Raw genomic sequence first — 16,964 nt, forward strand, 5'->3', positions numbered from 1 at the left:
AAGTTCTTCAAGCTCCTTCTCCACTGAGAAAACAGACGCCTCGTTAAACTTCGAGTTGGAGAGGAGAGCTACCAGCAAGGTAGCTTGCAGTGCGGCAGCGCTTTTAAAAAGATTCACAGCATTGCCCCTGCTTGGTCCCAAGTGTTTAAGGTTCGGAGCAAAGCAGATCCATAGGCTCCCTGCACTCCGGTCACTCGTCCACACAGCATCATCATCCCAAGATCTCCTAGAAGATTTAAGAGCTAATTGCCTTGATCACTCGCCTCACATTTCGCAGAAACATCCTGGCGGCTAGAGGGAGGGAAGAGACTTCAGAACTGTAAAGTTGGGGTTCTCAGCTCTGCCTCCCCTGTCCTGTCAACTTCCTGAGTCAAATCCAAATGTTCAGAAGCGCCTGTGCGTGTATGTGCACGCACCCCTTCGGCCTCCAACCAGAAAGACTTGTATCTGTGACCGCCTCCACCTCATTCCAGGAGGCTGGGCTGGCGATGCTGGAGGCTGTGTGCATCAACCCTCCAGCCACTGCCAAACTACCCTGAGACTTTTCTCTTGACCCTGAGAACAGGTCTTTGAGCCACACCTTGCAGCTCCCTCTCAAACAGGTCATTTCAGGAATTTGAAAAGTCCCTGGAACTGAAGCAAAGCCTCTTAACCAAGCCCAGACTTTCTGGGAAAACACTCTGATCAACCAGAAGAAATTTTCTGCCCTCTCTCCCAATTCCCAAGCACCCATTTACTCACAAAACATGCCCCTACCAGCCTGTTCTCCCTTGTTCCTAGCTGTTGAGGGTTAAGGCTGAGAGCTGCTGGGAGTTGCGTGCCGCGGGGCGGGGGGAGGGGGGAAGCATCTGGGCAGATATCCCCGCTCCCCGTCCCTGTGCTTCAAAGGTCAAAGAGCATTCACAAGCTGCTACCCCACAAACCTGGAGGATTTCAATAGTTTCAGTCATAGGCAGTACAGAATGTTTAGAGTCAGGTGAAGGGAAAGGATATAGTATCACAAAGTTGAACTCAACCCTGAAAAATAACAAATAATAGCAAACAAGTAACAAATATGATAGTGATAGTGAAACTCTTTTGGGGGCTGGACAGGTGTTGTTCCAAGTGAGTGCCAGCAGCTCCCTTTTGCCCACTTCCAGGTTCCTTGACTGGAAACTTTCTAGAACTTGCTGAAAGGGAGCTCAGAGATCAAGTCTTTGGGTTCTAAGTCTACAGACTGTAGCTGGAGTTGAGATGGGCTTCCAGCCACAGATGTCCTGCAAGAGCGAACAGAATGGTTTGTGAAGTATGCATTTCTCCAGCGGGGAGGATGCACCATTTTCAACCACTTTCCAAAATGACACAAGACCCAAAAGGGGTTAAAAATCACTGATCTGGTCCAGCTCTTGGGTTTCACAGAGGAGCCCCATAAAAATTCAACTGAATGCTCCAGGCAATGGAGCAAATTATATGTCACCTTCTAAAGCTGGCTGGGGCCCGTGGGAGGAGGAGGACACCACATGAGCTAACAGGCCTTTTCCCTTACTAATTACAAGGATTCCATGAAGTTTCCAGCCGCCACTCTGTCTGGCTTTCTGGGCCTGGGTGTGTCGGTTGCCACTCGATGCCCAGGAGACTGGAGGTGGCTGGATATGGCCACAGGCCAGCTAGCTAACACCCAGGCACCTGCTCTGAGCCCAGGGCTTCTTGGGAATTCAAAAAGAGGTTTTTAAAAGACCCTTTCTTATGGTGAGACATAGTCTAGTCCTCTAAGAACCCATCCCAAAGGTTGGTTGCATAAGAAAAATTAGTAAAAAACACCTCCCTCAAAAACCAGTTTGTCCCTACTTCCAGGCTAGCACCATTAAGAATGATTTCACAAGGGGCAAAAAAAAAAAAAAAAAAAAAAAACTATTAAAATAAGTCAGAATGAAAACACAGCCGCAAATAAAGTAGGATTTTAAGAGCAAACCACAGAACAGAAAAATATTTGTAAACAGCAACTGAGAGCCCGCTATATAAAAATGCTATCAACACATGCCATCACTGCCACAGGACAGCTAGACAGTTGCTCAGTGTAGATCAGTAGGAGTTTACATAGTAATTAGGGCCATTGTCACACGGAAGTATAGAGAGTCCCACTTGAAAACTGAAGAATTACAAATTAAAACTTGAAGGGACGGTCAGACAGTAGTAAATATAAAGAAAAGCCAGTGGTGGTGGAGGAACCGCAGCCCTTAGACTTTGTGGACGGCTATGTCATTGGTTTAGTCTCTGCAGACAGGAGGCACGAGGAGGCAGCTGCTCATTCTTCTCGGATACTGAGGATGACATCCCCAAAGGAACACTTCCCAAGGAAGTAACCACGAGGAGAAGAGAAAGGTAACCTTCACAAAAATGCCCATGGCTGCACACGGTGACAGCTGTACCTAGGGAGGAGCATGAGGACGTACTCCTGCAGAAGTTCAAAGCCCTGGCTCAGGAACTAGGCGGCACCACACTTCTGGATACTGTTTTCCTCCTCTGAAAACAATGAGTGGCTGTGAGATTTAGGATAAATAATCTATATAAAACACTCAGAGCTGTGCTTGGCATAGAAGTACTTGGTAAAAGTTGGGTGCTGGGGCGCCTGGGTGGCTCAGTCGGTTGAGCATCAGACACTTAAAAAAAAAAGGTTTTATTTATTTATTCATGAGAGACACACACAGAGAGAGGCAGAGACACAGGCAGAGAGAGAGAAGCAGGCTCCATTCAGGGAGCCCAATGCAGGACTGGATCCAGGGACTCGAGGATCACACCCTGAGTCGAAGGCAGTTGCTAAATCGCTGAGCCACCCAGGGATCCCAGAGCATCAGACTCTTGATTCCAGCTCAGGTCATGATCTCAGGGTTGTGGGATCGAGCCCCGAGTCAGGCTTCACGCTGAACATGGAGCCTGCTTAAGATCCTCTCTTTCTCTCTTTGCCCTCCTCAACGTGCCCATGCTCCCTCTCTCCAAAAAATAAATAAATAAATTGCCTAAAAATAAATAAAAGTTTGGTGCTGGTATTACTATTATATGATATTCTCACTGAACATATGAGTTAACATTAAAATGATAAAATCAAAAGATAAAATGAGTACAATCAGATTATAATTATGTACAACAGTTATGCAGCTTATCAAAAACTCAAGTACAGGGATCCCTAGGTGGCGCAGCGGTTTGGCGCCTGCCTTCGGCCTAGGGCGCGATCCTGAAGACCCAGGATCGAATCCCACATTGGGCTCCCAGTGCATGGAGCCTGCTTCTCCCTCTGCCTGTGTCTCTGCCTCTCTCTCTCTCTCTATCTGTGACTATCATAAATAAATAAAAAATTAAAAAAAAAACCCAAGTACACTTGGAATGAGTTAAAATCGTTCATTTTGTTGTGGTTACCATTAGATTCTTTCTCAGTAATATCTGAGTTTATGTTAAAAATTAAAAAGGACGGAGGAAAAAAAATCAACAGTGCCTCAAACCCTTTCTAGGACAAGGGGGCCACAGAGAGAGGAGTCTGATTTTATTTGGGTGCCTCCATCCCCCCGCAAGGAACCTCAGCAAAATGTGTGCTCACTGGAGATATTCCAGCGATAAATGCTAATGGTCTTGAGTCACTCTTCTGCCTGAGGCTGACATGGGCACAGGCATGTGACCCGTTCTAGTCATTGAGACAGATGGATGTCTGCTGCGGGGGGGAGGGGTCTTCTGAGAAAGACACCTGGGACACAAGGAAGGGCCGTCCCCTCTGCTTCCTCCAGGGAACGCTCTGGTGTCCACACAGGACACCTGGCCCCGCAGCAGCCGTCCTGTGGCCCCAAGAGGAAAGGAGGCAGGTCAATATGCCCTGGGCTCAGGACAGCTGACGCAGAGGGACCCAGGCCCCAGAAACACTTGGTGCACCACCGAATTACCCAGCGCTGGAGCTGTCTCTGCTGGGACTTACTCATGAAGGTGGAATTACACGTTTTCTTTATTGTTCAAGACAGCAGAGTTGCAATTTTCTCTTATGTGAGCTAAGTGCTTTGTAACTAGAGAGGTGGGGGTCCTCAGCAGGTGCCAGCCAGGACCTGCTATCGTGTCCCACCCTGGGAATGAGCCAAGTGGCAGCGGAAGAAGAAAAGGCCCTGTGCCCACTGTACAGACCTAAGGACGACCCCTGATGACATGGCAAGCTGGTGACAGCACTGGGCAACAGGGTGCCAGATGTCTGGTCCCTTAATAGGGGACCTCCTGGCCACCAGCGCTCCCATTTCCAGAATCACACATTTCACAAAGGCTATTTCAGAACAGCCCTTTGGGGAGGGCTACCAGAGAAAGCACAGGACACCCGGGTAAGTTTGAATTGCAGATAAACGACGAGTCACTTTTTGGTACAAATGTGTCCCACGTGGGAGGCTTCTGTGCCTCTGCTCCAGGGGTCTCTCTTCTCTGCCAGGGACCTGAGTAGGGACAAGGGCCTCTCTGCCCCTCAGCCTCCAGGCTGCCCTGGGTGCATCCAGCCTCACGGGGTTTCTGATGCATGGGAAGGTCCGGTATGCATTTTACAGCAATACACAAGGCTCGGGTGACACAAAGGGGTTGGGCATCCCTGCGGTATGGCCCTGGCTGGTTTGGGAATGGTGGGGCCCCTGACATCCAACATCCCAAGAACGTCTTAGATGAAGCAGAAGACATGATCTTTCCCTGGCCCTACCCCATCTAAACATGCAGCCACCAAGACTGTCAACAAGCCAGGAAAAGCGGCACGGGGGGTGGGGACACATCAGCCTCACCTGTCCTGCCCACCCACTACAGACTCACCTTATCTGAGGTCACACTTGGCTGTTTTTTTCCACAGTCGCCCAGGCCCAGGATAAGGTCTGTGTGATTTGCTCACCGTGGCACTATCCACCTGCTTACAAACAATCCTTTAATGAAACTGGCCCCTAAGTCCTGCCCATGCTCCCTGTGGGGTCCCACTGCGGGCCAGCACGAACACAGAGCTGGGCCTGAGCGAGTACCCGTGAAGACACAGCTCACTGACTCCAGAAGATTCATGATCAGCTGGCCATGAGATGTGGCCAGGTCCCAGTGAAAGCCAGAGCAAGCTCCCGGCCCTGCCCCTCTCTGGCCTCTGGCCTGCTGCCCACTATAGATGGTGCCAACAGGTATGGCCAGGAAAGAAGCCTGGGCTGGGGCAGCTGGCACCCCAGGCCTTCAACAGAGCAGAAGGGACTCTCCTGTGGCAGCGGAGCTCCCTGGTAGTAGCTTGCCTCGGCTCTTCACAGAGACATAGAGAAAACCAACCAGAAAGTGCAGGTAAGAAGGAGCTCCAGGCACGAAGGACAAACAAATGGAAGCCCCTCTTCTGCAGTCTCTCCCTGGTACTGCCACTTCTCCACTCTTTGACATCTCTAGGCCAATGCAGACCCTCAGGGGAACCCTCTTTCCCACTGGGAACCTGGATCAGGAGAGTGACCATGGGGCTCATTGTGCAGCTCTGCCAGCCTGCAGTGGGGCTGACCGGCTCACCCCATCTGGGGACACCAGCAGTGGGGACACCGGACCTCCAGAGCCCTTACCCAGGTCCTGGTTGAGGCGTCAGCAGCTGCTGGGAGGGTGGGGCCTGTGCGGGGGGCTTCATTTACAAAACACACACTCAAAGACAGAATTATTAAGAATTTCAAGGGGAGCCTGGGTGGCTCAGTCAGTGAAGTGCCTTTCAGCTCAGGTCATGATCTCAGGGTCCTGGGATCGAGCCCCACATTGGGCTCCCTGCTAAGCAGGGAGTCTGCTTCTCCCTTTCCCTTTGCCTCTCCTCCTGCTCCTGCTCTCTCTCTCTTTCAAATAAATAAATAAATAAATAATCCTTAAAAAAAATAAAAAATTATTTCAAGACAGTGATTACGCAGCATTAAACCCCAAGGGTTCGACCCTGGGCACGAGAGGCCTGCACTGTGCTGGTCATACACCCAGAGGCAACCCTGCAGTGACAGTACTTTAAGACAGAAGAAGGAAAGAAAGGAAATGGGCACAAAATATTCTTCAGTTTACTGGTGGTTCCCAGTACTCATAAGAGGACAAAAAACGTAACTTCATCACTTAAAAAACTTTGGCCAACACCCTGTCCCAGGTGACAAGATACTGCTTGGCCTGACATTCCCGCTCCCCCAATCCTCCTCCCCAATCCCTTAACTGCCTGAAATCTTCTTGAGATTATGCCAAAATAGGTAATTCCCTGCAGTGATTGCCAACCAGAAACCACCTGCCCGGGCCCGAGAGGGTGTCTGGATGTGCAGGGAGGGGTGCACGGTGGCTGAGGGGGAGGATCTTCTGGGGAACAGTACCCCAAGGCTGGAGACGCTAAGTGGCCTGCAGGGGCTGGGCAGTCCCAAATAAAGAGTGCTCCCCATTAATGCCCCAGTTGGAAAAGCTGCACAGGGAAGTTCCAAGTCACCAGAGCCCATGTGGACCTCCTCTCGCTTATCGAAGAGGCAACAAGTACCAACAGAATCCCTCAGGACCACTGTTCATGGACCACTGTCCATGGTCTGAGCTGCACCTGCCAGGGTGTCTGCCACATAGCCAGTCCTCCTGCACGCCCCCTCCTGCTACAGTCTGGGACTGTGCTGTACTCCCAGATCCTGCCCCCCATGGGTGCACCCCGTGTGCGGGTGGTGTTTTTCTAGAAACCGTTAGCTCCCCTCCCTCTTCCTAAGAAAGCCCTGCAGCAAGCCTTCCTGGGCTGGGGGGGTGGGGGGTTATTCAGTGTCTCACAGCAAGTGCCCCAGCCTGGCCCCAGGGCCCCGGGAGAAGGGCTTCAGGAAACTTCTGTGGTGGTGTACAGTAAGCCGCCAGGGTGGAAACGTAGCAAGAGAGAGATAGTCGTCGTGGTTTTATATATAGTACCTGTGTCTTCCGGAGACCTCGAAGCCCAGGGCAAGTGCCTGGTGAACTACCTTCCGACCACCCCAAGGGGCCGGGGTCTCCCTTCTCAGAGCCCGGGCCCCTGGCTGAACACCGTCAGGCCCTGGTGAGGTCCACAGCAGCCCAGGTCCCTGCCCTCCTCATCACCCCACGCTAAGTGGGCAGTGCAGACAGAAGGTGAAGAGAGCCAAGCCACAAATGCCACCGCTGGGGCCCCTTTACTGAAACAAATTCCCAGAGCAGGCACATCTGCAAGCACTTCCTGCTCAGCTGAATGAAGCATACCCATTTTGCAGCTGAGAAAGTCAAGGTGTTGAAAGGATGGTGGTCTGGGTGGAGGAAGCACTGGCCTGGGCGGAAGGGCAGCTGTCCTGGCCCTGGCTGCCTTGGCCCTGCATTCAGCCGCCACCTATCTGCTCAGGCTCCTTCCAGTCTTATATTACCTGGTCCTGCACAGCCTGCCAAAGCTTCTAGAAGGCCAACAGCGCTTTGCTGCCCTCAGAGTGAGAGAACGGTACAGGCTGTGGGTGTGAAAAATGCTGGGGAGCCACCATGTCATGGGTGCCCTGGATTACCAGATGGGGGACAGGGAGCAAACCACAGGCTGGTCCTCTGCACACCCTTCCAGGGCAGCCCTTCTCTGAGGGGGCGCATGCATGAACACTTCCACCCACACCACACACACATGTGCAGTTGCACTCTTACATGCACACTCCTGTACACACACACAGACATGTGCCTGCTCCAGCAAGCCCCCGCTGGGGAGGAGACTCTGGACCAGCTGGCTGCTCCGGCCTCTCCCCATCTCTGGAATGCCCCTACCTCCCCAGTTCCCAGTTGGCTGCTACTAATCTTGTCTCCCTGGAGTCAATGCCTGTGGCCCCCTGCCCCCCTTCTGTCCACCTGCCTTGCCCCGGCCCACTGCACACCATGGTGAAAACCGGTTCAGAAATAGAGTGGGAACCAGGTCTGGAGAGAGCGCGTCACTGGCCAACAGCCACTATTTTTAGCTCTATGTGTCTAAGTCCTCTGTGCCCCCTGTCGAGGGGTGACAAGGACTGTGTCCTCCCCACAGGTTTCCGGTTTTATCCCATTTTAGGTCCACCGCAGCCAGGCTCTGTCTCTATCTCCCCGCTCCAGGGCCTGGGACAGAGTCGTGGTCTGAATGAGTTTCTAACAAGGAACACACTCCCAGTTTTATAAGGAATTTGCTCGGCCTTCTGAAAGCATCCCAAAGAGCCTCAGTCACATTTTCTCACACCTGGCGCAGTTCTCCAAACAACCCCGTAAATCCATGGTTCACAAAGAATACCATCTTGCTCGACACTTGGCTCGGGCTTCAAAATTGTTCTGTTTCCTACAATAACAGCCAGAGAAAGCATCCTGGGGTCCTGATCAACTACTCCCACCTCGCAGACACAGTCCACCGTGTCCCAGCCATGTTTACTAGAACACCTTCTCCCACCCCAACATCATAACTCCAAAATGAGGGCTTGTGACCAGTCCCAAACCACAGGGACCTCCCCCCTGACTTGTTCAGAGAATTAGTTTTTTGAAATCCTGATGGTCTAATTTTCTCTTTTCGCTCAGCAGTTTCTCACTGAACTTGCCATCAGGCCATTCTTTGAGGCCAAGCTAGGAGGCCCTCAAAGCCATGACAAGTTGCCCACCCTCACACGGCTCAGGTACAGGGCCCGACACATTGTGCTGTCCCCAGATATTTCCAGTTCTTCTCCTAGACACATGGTAGGACTCAATGCCCCTGCCCCCTTCAAGTTAGGTGAGGACACAACACTCACCTGGCCAATGAAATATGAGCTGAAGAGGGGTGGCTCAATCAGTTAAGCATCTCTCTTTGGCTCAGGTTATGATCCTGGGGTCCTGGGATCGAGTCCCATGTCAGGCTCCCTGCTCAGCAAGGAGTCTGCTCCTCCCTCTCCCTCTTCTCTGTTCCCTACCCCCAGCTCATGTTCTCTTTCTCTCTGCCTCTCAAATAATGAATAAAATCTTTTGAAAAAAATAAAAGAAAGAAATATGAACAGAAGAGAAACGTGCTATTTCTTGGAGCTGAAGCTCTCTGAAACAGTATGGGATTCACCATATTCTCATTCTCTCTGCCATGGTGACCAGCAATGCTCGAGAGTGGCTGCCCCATCAGCCTGGGTGGCAGCGTGAAGACAACACATGGCAGAGTGCACAGCTGACCCAGCCCAGGTCTGCAGTATGGGCAAGAAGTAAACCTTTGCTGTCTGAAACCACGGATTGTGGGGCTGTTTGTTACTGCAACAGAGTCTCACCTGTCCTGACCAATGCAAACCTGTGATTGAAAAAATCCTCTGGTGGATGTGAACCAGCTTGCTGCTTGAAAGGAGGCAGCAAGACAACAGCAAGAGGGAGGGAAGGGGAGGCTCTGCAGCAAACTAATTGTCATTCTTTAAAACTACCTTGTGTCTCACTTTCGTGCTTGTGTGTGCGTCCTTCTACTCTGGATATAGTTCCCCTTCCTCTGCCTAGGTGAACTCCATCAAAACTCCATACAAATAGCACTATCTGCAATTTCTCTTCCTGGCAGCCCCAGAGAGAGTGGCCTTGGTCCTCTGCTTCCAGCAGGACTCTGGATGGGCCTATCCCCTGCCCACCTTCCCACACACACAAGCCTGGACACAGTACTGCAGCATCACCACTGGGAAGGCCGCATGGAGTGTCCATGGTTACCAGGACAAGTTCTAGAGCACCAGCTTTCCACCAGCGGCGATTTGCCTCTTGGGGCACATCTGTCAGTGTGTGGAGACAGTTTGGGTTGCCACAATCAGGGGAGGTGCTGCTGGTCAGGGATGCTGTTAAATATCCTAGGGTGCACAGAATAGCTTCCCCAAAACACAAAATTATCTGGTCCCAAATGTCAACAGTGCCAAATTTGAGAAACCCTCTTCTACAGTTTGAAAGCCTGAGTTCATGTCATGATTCTTGCATTACTGTGATTTTAAGCGTGTCACTTAACTCTTCATTCAATGCCCACCCATGATAGATGCCTAATAGGTGTGAGCTCTTGTGATCTGCCTCCTACCCTGAACTATGATTCCAAGAAGGTAGGAACTATGCTTTACTTACACACACATCTCCACCTGCTAGCATAACTTGGATCCGGCCAACACCCAATACGTGTCTGTGGACCATGTAAGGAAAGAGCTGACCCCAATTGCAAGGAGTGGTTAAAACCTTCCTCCAGGTCCCCAAAAGACAGTCTGTGCATCTGGTAAAACCTCTATTGGTTTGAGTGTTGAGTATCTTATGACTTCCAGTTCACTGCAAAGTACGAATGCAATTCATAGTAACTCTCAGTTAACTAGAATATCTAAGAAATGAGACTAACACACACTATCCTGGAAGAATGCAGGTTCACAGGAAATAAATTTTATAACTGTGATGCTATCTGGAGAAGTGACTTGAATCAAAATGAACTACTCACCAAGAGCCATAGCACATTTTATTTCTTCAACCTCAAAACAAGCATAAATATCAAATTTTAATTTGAACCAGGAATGTAACAAGGGTTTGTGTTTTTTTTTTTCCTCCTTCTTCCCTTAAGAGCATCGAATAAGTTCAAACCAGAGTCAAACTTGGCTTTCAGAAAGTACCAAACCAGAAAAAGATTCTGAACCAAACTATCATGTGATTCAGCTCCTTTTTTTGATCTTGGGCCCCATCAAATGACTGCTAAGATGTGCTGGAATATTCTAGTAGGCCATAGGGACTGAGTGGAAAGCCTGTGCTCATGTCCCTGCACGAGACCATCTCCACCACCCAGACTCAGAGCCTCATGTAAAAATCCTCCACTCGTTCTCCAAAAATCCTCTAAGCCCACGTAGAAAACAATTCCTCCTTTGTGACAGATTGTTGGTACCAATTTACCAAAGGAGATTTTGCAAATATTATACTTCATTAGACGGAGGAACAAACAGCCCCACCTTTTTTTTATGAGTCACTCAAGTGAAGATGTGCATTTCACACGCTGTGAAGTCACAGGCCTGTCACCAGGCAGAGAAGCAAAGGTGAATGCATCCTTAAGCAGATGGCATCCCCACCCTGCTTCCCGGTGGAGACCAGACCCTCCAGCAGACCCTCAAGCTGGCAGCCACCCCATTAACACTCAAGGCCACTTCCTGCAGCCTCTCCCAAGACAGGAGGCAAAAGGCAGAAAACCAACCCTGCTGCCCACCCGCCCACGGTGAAGGGGGTGATTTAGTGCTGGTTCTAAGCAGAAAAAGTACTTGGGTCACCACGGTTTGGAGCAGTTTTAAATGATACACATACTTTTTCTTCTCTGTTTTGTGAACACAAAAGGGGAAGCATTTCTGGGACCTTCAGCAGGACAGTGTTGCAAAACTAAATGCAAAGTGCAGGCCGGGCTGAACAGACCCAAGGGGAAGCTCCAAGGGGAGGCTGTTCCTCGGCCACTGTCCTTGGGGAGGCCCAACAGGAGGCCCAGCCAGGTGCCAAGGAGACACTCCATGCTCCTGCCTGTTCTTCTTTTTATTCCAGGCCCAATGATTAACAGACAGCTTCTCTTAAATATCGGCCCTGTGAGTCAGCCTTGGTGGGATCCTGCAGCCACAGGGGCAGGCAGGTGATGGTGTGGGTGGGTGGGGTCCATGGCAGAGGGGAGGCTGCAGGGGGCCATCACTCTATTCTGGATCAGAGGAGGTGGGGGCAAGATGGGACCTGAAGGGTGATGAAGCACCTCCCTAGGGCATAGAGAGGGCAGCACCCTCAATGGGGTGGTGTGTGTGTGTGTGTGTGTGTGTGTGTGTGTATGACGAATGCACAAGGCTTTTGACATCCTGCCCGTGTTTTACAGCACCTCTGGGGATTTTTTTTTTTAAAGCCAGATCATTTCACCGAAGAGGACGTACAGATGATAAGCACATGAGAAAATGTTCAACACCGTTAGCCATAGGGAGAAACAAATTAAAACCATGATAAGAGACCCATGCAACTCTGGAGCTGCTAGAATAAAGTTCAGTAACCATCCCCCCACCCCGACCCTCTCCCCCACCCCGTGCTGGCAAGGATCTGGGAAACCTGGACTGCTCACACGCTGCCGGTCACACGCTGCCGGTGGGAACACACAGGAGTGCAGTCACTCCGGATGCAGTCTGGCTTATTCTTTTTTTTTTTTTAAGATTTTATTTATTTATTCATGAGACACACACACACACACACACACACACACACACACACACAGAGGCAGAGACACAGGCAGAGGGAGAAGCAGGCTCCATGCAGGGAGCCCGATATGGGACTCGATCCCAGATCCCGGGATCACGCCCTGAGCTGAAGGCAGATGCTCAACCGCTGAGCCACCCAGGCATCCCATTCTGGCTGATTCTTAAAAAGCTAAGTATGTGACTACCATATGACCCAGCAATTGCACTCTTGGGCATTCGTCATCACCAAGAAGTGAAAGCTTACAGTTCGCACAAAAACCTGCATGTGCGTGTTCCTGGCAGCTTTGTTCGTGGAGGCTAGACATTACACACAACACAGAGTGACGGCTTCATCAGAGTCTCAAGATGAGTGAAAAGCAAGGGTGAGCAATCCCACTTCCAACTAAGGTCCCCTGGAAGGCATGGTGCTCACCCCACAGGGGCTCGCCTGGTCTGCGGTGTCTGCTCACCACCCCTCGGGCACCTCCTCCATGCTCACGGGGGCCACCTTCCCATGGTGGCACTGTGGTGCCCCCATGCAAGGAAGCACCACAGCATCTTGCAGTTCCCAACCCCCTACTCAGCTCTGCCCACCAAAGCCATGCCAAGCCAGTCTCTTCCTGCAGGGAAGGAACTTCAGTACAACCAGGTAGTGCAAGCCTGGGCCTCCTGTCTACCAGTCCCATTGGAATAAACCTTCTTCTCTTGATGGTACCACATCTCCTAATTTAACTGAGGTCCGCAGGCAGGTACTGCCGCACGATGCCCTCAATTCCAGTATAGGTGTCACTGGTATGTCTGACACACAGCTTGTGTCACTCAGAAGGATCTGGAATGCCTGGGGGCCCTCCTCTTCTCCACAGTCAGGGGCTCACTGCCCAGCTCCGTGGGCAGCAGCGAGGAGCTCTAACTTCTCTGCTTCCCTCCCCACCAGGCCTGGGAGCTCCGAGGCAGCTCCAGAAGCTCCCCTTTGTTGCAGTTCTATCAATTGAGTGTTTTTGTACAAAGGCCCATTCACTGAAAAGGAAAAGAATCCTCTCTTGGTTTCACCTCTGAGAATAGAAAATTGATCTTGAACCAGACTGAAGCACGACTCCAGGGCAACTGTGTGAAGCCAACTCTCTTGCCCCCCAGATGGATTGTGTCCAAGGCATAAGCAACCCAAATGCTCTCAACCATCCATCGCTAAGGCTTCTGCAATGACCCTCCGTCTCCTCTGTACACAAGACAGCCAGTCCCTGATCCCCATGAAGCCCATGGCCCAGAACTGAACAAAGCCCTCCCTGCACACAGAGCAGCATCTCCTCTGTCCTCCCGGTGACCGACCAACTGACCCATGGGTGGCAGGGAGGAAGGGCTGGGGTCCCAGGCCTGCCATTTACTGGCTGTGCTATGCAGATAGCAGCCTTGTGTCCATCTGATTGGCAGTCTGCTTGCTTGCAAAAATTAAATGAAGTGATTTATAGACAGTGCCTTGCACATAATAGATACTCTTATTTTATGACTATTGTGCACCCCAAGACAGCTCAGCCCTTTTAACAGCTGTACCACACAGTTAATTTATGAATCTTTAATTTTTTCTAAAGATTTTTTATTTATTTATAGAGACAGAGAGAGAGAGAGAGGCAGAGACACATGCAGAGGGAGAAGCAGGCATCATACAGAGAGCCTGACGTGGGACTTGATCCAGGGTCTCCAGGATCACGCCCTGGGCTACAGGCGGCGCTAAACCGCTGAGCCACCAGGGCTGCCCAATTTATGAATCTTTAATAACATCATTACTCCCGGTGACTTTCACAAGAAGTACTGACAAGCCAAGTTACTTCCATCCTGTCCTTCATGCAGTTGATTTTTTATGTTTTTTATTTTTATTTTTTGATTGATTTTTTTTTTAAAGTAGACTCCACGTCTAGCGCAGAGCCCAACATGGGGCTCAAACTCACGACCTGATCAGATATCAAGGGTCAGATGCTCCACAGACTGAGCCACCCTCGTGACCCCGTGGAGGGGCACCTCCATTCAGGACTTGCATTCTCCTCTAGAATACCTGGTTGTGAGGTCATGGTGAACTATTTCTTGAGGTTCTTGAATCCTCTTTCCAAAGTCAGTGTCATGTGTTCCCAAAGGGCAGCGGGAAGCCAGACTGGGATGCTTGGGGCACTTCCCTCTGGGCTGACCCACACGGACCCGGGGCTCCCTCCAACTGCAGCTTCTGGGTGAGCCTCTCCTGCCTCCCCCGCCAGCTATGTGGCATCTAGGGTCAGCGGCAGCATCGAGGCTAGGCCAAAAGGGACACCATGAAGGGCCTCCAGGCCTGTAGAACTGTGTTCAGCCTCTGGATTTGTGAATCAGCAGCCTGCAGCGAGGCGGAAGGCAGCCCTCCCGAGGGAGCAGGATCGTTTTTAATGTATAGTGTGATACCGCAAGGCAAACAGGGTCCCAGACACTGCTCCCTACGGCTTCATCCTGCGATGGAAATTAATTAGGGCACTGTGTATTTTTCCAGGTTGGGGCAATAAGAGAGCCTCTGTCCAGAGCCCTGCCACTCATACCACCTCTGAGGTCAAGGCTGCCACATACTAACAAGCTCTGTTAGTGGTTTCGTTCCTCCCAGACGCCAGCCTCTAGATCCCAGCAAAGGGCAGGAGTCTGGGGCTGGAGGAAGATGTAAGCAGAGGCCAGGCCAGAGACACATCTCTCCGGAAGGGGGTATGGTTCCAAAACGCCACAGGAAGAAGCCGACCCTTCAGGGCCTGGACACTGCCCAGAGGCTTGTGGGGACCAGCGGCAGGCAGGAAAGATAGGGACCCCAAGGGTTAACACGGCAGGCAGGCTGCCAGCTCCACATCACAGCCATGGAAGAAAGAAGGATTTGCACATCCTGTATTCCATGTGTAGTGAAGCAGAAGCCCGTGTCTGGCAGGCGGGGTGCCCCAGGCTGTGGCCACATCTGGCCCAGGCCCGTGCTGCTCTGGTGAGACTTGTCACCACACAGTCCCAGTCCTGCCAGAGCCTGGCTGGGGCTCCGTCCACCACCCCGGCCCTAAGGAGCAGCAGTGTAACCCAGGGGATACTGGGCAAGCTCTCCTCTGCTCCCCTCAGAGGAGGTGCAGGCGGCGCAAAGCAGCCTGCAGACACCTGCCAGCTGGGTCCTCAGGGGCCTCGGTTGGGTGCGTGCCGTGAAAGAAAGCATCTCCTTAATCTGAGAAAGAGCCTGCTCTAGTGGGCATGCACCCAGCCTGCCAGAAGGTATGGCATGGGGAAGCCCAGTTAAAACACTTGTTCAGAGACCCCAGGCCCTGAGAGCCTCAACTATGCAAAGTAGTGGCATCTCATATATGCATATATATTCCATTCTCTCTCTTAGGAGCTGTGATGGGTGAACAGAGGAGCAAGGGGAGGGAGAGAAGGGATGGGGCTTTCCACACTCCGGAATGAATGCTGGGCCCTCTCCCTGCCTGGATGACCTCGGCCAGTTTCCACCTCAAAAACAGAAGGAAAAGAGACTGGTCCCAGGGGAGTAACCTGACACCTCTTGCCAGCAGTGGAATAGAGTTGGATTGTTTTTTTAGACTCCAAGTTCGGAGCCCTGGTAACAAAGCCTGACCTCTCCTGCAATGGAGAAACCTCTTTGGGGAGTAAATCCTGCCTTCAGTTTTGTCATCCTGCACGAGCTGTACTTGAGATAGGACTGGGGGCCCCCCCACTCAGCGACGGCGACTCCGACTCAGGCCCTTCCCCCGCTGGGTCCACGGGTTGCGCAGCTCACTTCATCTTCTCAACAAGCCAGGAGAGACAGACAGGGATACTGAGGTGGAGAGAAGTGAAGTCCCCCCAAGGACAAACTCAGGGAAAGAATGAGGCTGTGAATTCGGGTCTGCAGGCCGAGCCCCTGCTTCCTGCGCCTGTCCTACTCCTGTACCCATCAGAGCAGCCCTCCCTATAACCCGAAGGTGGTACCATCAGCCCCATCCTACAGATGTTGAAATGAGGGCCAGAAAGGAAGGCATTTCTCTAGAGTCCCACAGCTTGCACTCAACCCACTGAGGCCACACCAGTCAACTGGGGTGGGGACAGGCGGCCTTCCATCCTTCCACATCACATTTACATGCACTGTGTACACACTGCATCTTTTAGCAGCTGCCTGTCAATCTGCATGGAGTTCAGTGCAGGGCATTAAGGCTTGAGGAGGGGGTGCAGGGAGCAACTTGTCTCTTCCTTTCTAACCTCCTAAAGCCTTTGGATCCACAAGAGTCCTTTTGCTTGGCCACTTCTAACAGAGGTGGCAGCGTCCTCAAGGTCTCATCAGACTCCCTTTCCGGGGGCCAGTGCTCCAATTCCGTCTCCCTTCCCCTGGCTGCACAACACGCACAGGAGCTGCCTGCCTGTGTCACCTGCCAACATCAACTCATTATTTATTAGCTCCTCTTTCATCTACGAGCTTGTATTTATGGCCATAAGACTTGCTCTTGAGTTTCACAAATCTTGAGTCCATCTGCTGGCATCAGCTTTGCCTCTGAGGGCAGATCCCTAAGGACAGAGAAAGCATGCATCAGGCCATTCTCTCTCCAGCACAGGCGTCTGCAGACAGACACAGACATGGCACATAAGTGCCTGATGTCTGGGCAGCCACTGGGGCACAACATTTGCTCGTCAGCCCAGGTAGCCAGCTATATACAGAAGTTTCTGGATCTAGCCCAGGGCCCAGCCATACTTAGGGAATGTCCAGTCTATTACCTGCCGAATGTAACACCTGCTCTAAAAACTGGAGGCTTCGCTGGATTCCTCCCTTTAGCTTTCTAGGACGCAGAAGAGAAAAACACTGCGTGATATTGGAGAAAACCAACGCCCCCA

At 51.5% G+C, this 16,964-nt stretch overlaps 1 protein-coding gene and 1 long non-coding RNA gene across 4 annotated transcripts in view; one reads left to right on the forward strand and one right to left on the reverse strand.

The window, feature by feature from the left end:
* ITPKB (inositol-trisphosphate 3-kinase B) overlaps window positions 1-16,964 on the reverse strand; it is a 93,156-nt gene that overhangs the window by 61,762 nt on the left and 14,430 nt on the right. The gene's annotated exons all lie outside the window — the stretch shown is intronic.
* On the forward strand, window positions 13,971-15,773 carry LOC140635493 (uncharacterized). The gene is made up of 2 exons (XR_012032808.1): window positions 13,971-14,326; window positions 15,478-15,773. It is a non-coding gene; the product is annotated as an uncharacterized lncRNA (long non-coding RNA).

Source organism: Canis lupus, chromosome 6, assembly GCF_048164855.1.
Source record: "Canis lupus baileyi chromosome 6, mCanLup2.hap1, whole genome shotgun sequence".
NCBI lineage: Eukaryota > Metazoa > Chordata > Mammalia > Carnivora > Canidae > Canis > Canis lupus.